Raw genomic sequence first — 5,228 nt, forward strand, 5'->3', positions numbered from 1 at the left:
AAAACATTCTTGCAAGGAGAAAATTTGTGCCCAAGCCCAATCAAAGTTTAAGGAGAAGTGTTGTGTCTGATAGACCTAATCAACACATTTTGGACACAAAATTAGTTTTCCAATTTAACAAATGCACTGGAAATAGTGGAATAGTTAATACCTAATCCTTATGATCATTGATCAACTCCTCTTATCCTTATCATTGTTCAAATGTCCTCCTTTATTTTGCATATATAGATGGAATCAATTCATTGTATGCATCAAATTCTAAAGAATCTTTTTTGAAGCATCCCAAAAAACCTCTCTTGCATATCAATCTTTTCCTCCAAATGGCAACACCCAATTCCAACGTTTTTCAACTCAAAGCCATATTCACGTTCCTTGTCATTCTAGCTCTCACAATCACCTCCGCCACCTCACGTAGAATCCTTGATGAGCCTGTCACTCCCACTGTTGCACCAGAAGCTCCTGACGATACTGACGAGGCCCCAGCTTCATGAGTAGTTGCAGGTACTGGTGTTGCAGCAGCTGCAACTCCTATTGGTGCTGGTGTTGCAGTACCTTCAGCACATTCAGATGTTGCAACACCTACAACACATGCAGATGTTGCAGCACATGCAGGTGCTGACCATGTTGCGACAGCAGTAGCAAGTGGAGTAGGTGAAGATGATCATATCTTTTCATATGACATTCTTGGTGGATCAAACCCTTCAGCAATAGCTGTAACGAGTATAGCAACCAACCCTTCACTAAGCGGATAAGTCCCATTCGCGAAGCCAAATGGCGCAGTTCTTGCAGTGGACAATGGTGTCCCTGTCAACAACGGCAATAGTGGAATCATCAGCAACAACAACATCCCTTTTCTCACGGGCCTTAGCGGGACAACTCCTAACGTAATTCAAAACAATGGAAATAACAACATCATCGGTGGAGGTAGCGGGTACCCAGCCCTTAACCTGGCTCAATTAGGATCGGGAGTCACGTTCCAAAAACTCTTGTTCGGTACAATGACAGTATTCGACGACGAATTAACAGAAGGACATGAACTCAACTCAGGCTTAGTTGGAAAAGCTCAAGGATTTTACATTGCTAGCTCAGAAGATGGCACTAGCCAAACTATGGCATTTACAGTAATGCTTCATAGTGGAAGTTATAGTGATAGCCTTAGCTTGTTTGGGGTTCACAGAGTTAAGAGTCTCTGAATCACATCTTGCTATTATGGGTGGCACTGGAAAATATGTAAATGCTAAAGGATTTGCTACTGTCAAGACATTTCCAGCTGCAAATCAGCAAACAGATGGAGTAGAGACTCTGTTGCATATTACTGTGTATCTTGCTTATTAATTTGTGATTTGTAATTATTTATTGTTTGGATTGTTGTCCTTTGTTTTGTTATAAGATATTTGACAGTAATTGATGGTCTTCAAAATTATGCTGAAGCTTATTTAATCACTACTACTTTGGGTTTTTTCGTTTCCTAATTAGCTATGAGACTGAGCATGCGCAAATGTGTGATGCCAGGATTGGACAGACTGAGTATGTTACGAGTAGGGGGTGGACATGATACAGTAGCTATCGAATTATCAAATCAAATCGAAATTTTTGATATTTTGATTTCGATATTAAGATATTTGATATGCATTTTAGAATTTTCATTAATGTCGTCTAAAAAATTTGTAATTGTGTCACTAGCTAGAAAAGTTTTGCAATACCTCAACCATTGCATAAACCTCCAGCTTGTGTAAAGAGGTGTCAACACTGATATATATACCTATAAAATCAAAATTTTGACCTATCTATATTATGTAATTTTCCGGCGAAGGGATGTCGCACTACTAGAAATGACAACTATGGGGACAATCAAACCTTCAAAAATAAACTGTTTTTGGAGGATATGATGTTTTTTTATCGAACAAACACATTTTATTATCACCACCAAAACCTCCACAAGACTCTCTTTTCATGAGCAATCCATCAGAGAAAAAAGAGAAACCTACGTCCTGACCACTCTACAATTTCCTATGTGTGTAACTGTTCTATCCACCCTATGTCTCTGTAGATGATCTTCCTATGTATAAATTCAAAACCTCTGTACTTAACTATTTTGCTGCATTTGTAGCACTATACTATGTGGCCTGGGGACTATACTGTTCCATTGAGCTACATTACGCGGTTTCCAGATATGATATCTGAGCGCAGCTATTACACTTCATTCATTGTACTCTTCGAGTCGCCTTGATCCATACCCCTTGCAAATCCTTGTGATCGAGTGGGGATGACTGAAGTGTTGTTTACCTTGACATGTCAGATTTGTAATTTTATTTAGTCTTCCCATTGATTTTCCTTGTAAATTTGTTGAGTTCAGTAATCAATAAAAGTATATATTGGAGAGCTGGCAAGTTAATTTGTTCAGTGATTACACTAATAAACTTGTTATCTTATTTGTAGATACTAACTTACCTATGATAATAAGTTAATAACTTGGCCACGGTGTTTCCTTCAACGACTCCGCATCACGGTTTCTTTAATTAAATAGTTTCACGCAACAATTTGGCCAGTTGATATTCAAAAGTATATTTAAATATCTGTAAGCATATTGACTGAATTAATTAGCGATGTTAACTGATGGCTACTAAAATATAGAGAGAGAGCATCTTCCACTACTATGTGTAACTGTTCTATCCACCCTATGTCTCTGTAGATGATCTTTCCTATGAATAAATTCGAAACCTTTGTACTTAACTATCTTACTGCATTCGTAGCACTATACTATGTGGCCTTGGGACTATACTGTTCCATTGAGCTACATTACGTGGTTTTAAGATATGATATATGAGCGCAGCTATTACACTTAATTCATTGTACTCTTCGAGTCGCCCTGATCCATAACCCTTGCAAATCCTTGTTGTCAAGTGTAATTTTCATCCAATCCAGTATCTCATTCAAGCAAAATCCAGAGAAAGTGCACTCAAGAAACAGTTGTTCTATTGTTTCTGGTGCAGAATCACATATGAGTCATTTACCATTCCGACAGACATTCAGACTAGCTAGCCTTGTTATGGTTAATATCCTTCTATGCATGTTTAACCAACATACGAAACTATGTTTGTCCAGATTCATTTTATTCTAAAAGCCCCTCCGCGGCTCCACCATGTCCATTCACTGCTAGGATTAGTTTTAAACAATCTATTGTCTTCTTTTAAATGATTAGTTATTCTACAAAGTTGACATTATGAGTAAAAGCTGAATATTCTATATGAATGTGCTTATATTCTACATGATAACCTGCATGCTGGATACACCACAGATTATGAGCTGCGATTAGGTAGGGTCATGAGATAGCATGCACCTACATGGACAAGAGAGGATTATTGAATTAACTTATTAAAGAGTCTAAAAGTATGTTATAAAGATTTTGTGCTTGTAAATGCATTTGTGTTCAAGTTTATGTTTTAAGGTTATACATGATCCGATGGTTATCTACATGTTAATTAATGTGCTTGTTGGGTGCTTTTCACGGATGATAGCTTGTATTTTGTTATACTATAGATCCCTTGATTATTGGTACATGAAACATGTTTTAATGATTATGTGCCGGGTTTTATATGGAGCAGGCATTATCGTCAATAAAGATTGTTACATGAATACGTTTTTTTATCTGTCTTTTGGGATGGGAACAAAAAAATCATGTTAGATTATGTCAAGAGTGTTATCTGATAGAAGTGCCTTGTACTCTGCATATCGACTTAAATGAAGCATGATCAGAAACAAAATAATCAAAGTAGCCCATCCAACACTTCATAGTTTGCAAAGGAAATAGATACCTACGACAACATATCATTAGAAATCTAATTATAAAAGCATCATGGTAAATTATGGTAAGGACTATATGTATCACATGTTTTAAGACAAGACGGGTATAAATGCTACTATTTTTATAAGTTGCTGACATTCTGTGTGTGCCCTTTAGGGGTTACCATTTCACTAATTAATTACGCTATAAACTTTTCATTTGCAACTTACATATTACGTATGTATATTGAGTCTGACTATCTTGTACAGTTAATAGGATGTTGATCTATAGATAATCATCTTGACCTGATCTTTCACAGCGATGATATCTTATAAAAGTTAAAATATATCTATCATAATAATTTTATGCATATGATACCACAAAATATTGACTGATTGCTCTACCTAGCTCTCTACTTTTGATTGGTTAAGTATGATCGAAATTCTTACTTATTTAATTAAATATATGTTGTACAAATTATTTCACATACCTAATGGTACTATTTGTACGTTGATACTGACAGTACTCATGATTTTTTTGCTTCAATATTTTAAATATGTAACATAGGATATTTAATGAATTTTGGAGATAAAAGTTGGATGTATCTCTCAAAATCCACCATTCAATTTCAAATGGAGTCAAGAATTTTCTTAATAAGGCCTTTGAACGAGCTTCTCAAGGAAATAAAATATTATGCCCTTGTAGATTGTGCTTTTATCGCTATTGACATTATCGAGATGTGGTGGAAGATCACTTTTATGATCACGGATTTGCTCCTAATTACACTCAATGGGTTTTTCATGGAGAAGGAATTTCGTCAATAAATATTCAACATTCAAGCAGTACTGATGAAACTTTTGACCAACATGATGATATTGATAAACTACTTCATGATACTTTTAGAAATGCAGAAGATGACCAGAAGAATGAAGGGCATGAAGGGACCAGAAAAATGAAGGGCATGAAGGAGTAAGACAGGGACTGTCTGAAGATGTTAAGAAATTTTTTAAATTAGTGGAGGAAGGAAAACAAGATTTATATCCCGGGTGTAAGAGTTTTTCTAAGTTGAGTTTCACCATCCGGTTGTACTTGTTCAAATACATTCACGGACTAAGTAATGTAGCTTTCTCAAACTTGCTAGACTTGATAAATGAGGCTTTTTCATTCGCTCAAATTCCCTAGTCTTTCCACAAAGCAAGAAAGGTGATAAGAGATTTGGGTCTTAGTTATGAAAAAATTCATGCATGCTCTAATGACTGTATGTTGTTCTGGAATGAGAATGCAAAGCTCGATAATTACATTATGTGTGGGTCTTCTAGATGGAAGAATGCCCGTGATGAGTTGACTAATAAGACTACTAAAGTTTCTGCGAAAGTCTTAAGGTACTTTTCTTTAAAGCCTAGGCTTCAGAGGATATTCATGTGTTCTAAAACATTTGTAGCGA

The 5,228-nt window shown here is 36.0% G+C and overlaps 1 pseudogene; it reads left to right on the forward strand.

Annotated features, from left to right (window-relative positions):
- The first annotated feature begins 273 nt into the window (after nt 1-273).
- Nucleotides 274-1,427, forward strand: LOC107852931 (annotated as a pseudogene).
- Nucleotides 1,428-5,228: the final 3,801 nt, after the last annotated feature.

This window comes from Capsicum annuum, chromosome 11 (genome assembly GCF_002878395.1).
Source record: "Capsicum annuum cultivar UCD-10X-F1 chromosome 11, UCD10Xv1.1, whole genome shotgun sequence".
NCBI classification, from domain to species: domain Eukaryota; kingdom Viridiplantae; phylum Streptophyta; class Magnoliopsida; order Solanales; family Solanaceae; genus Capsicum; species Capsicum annuum.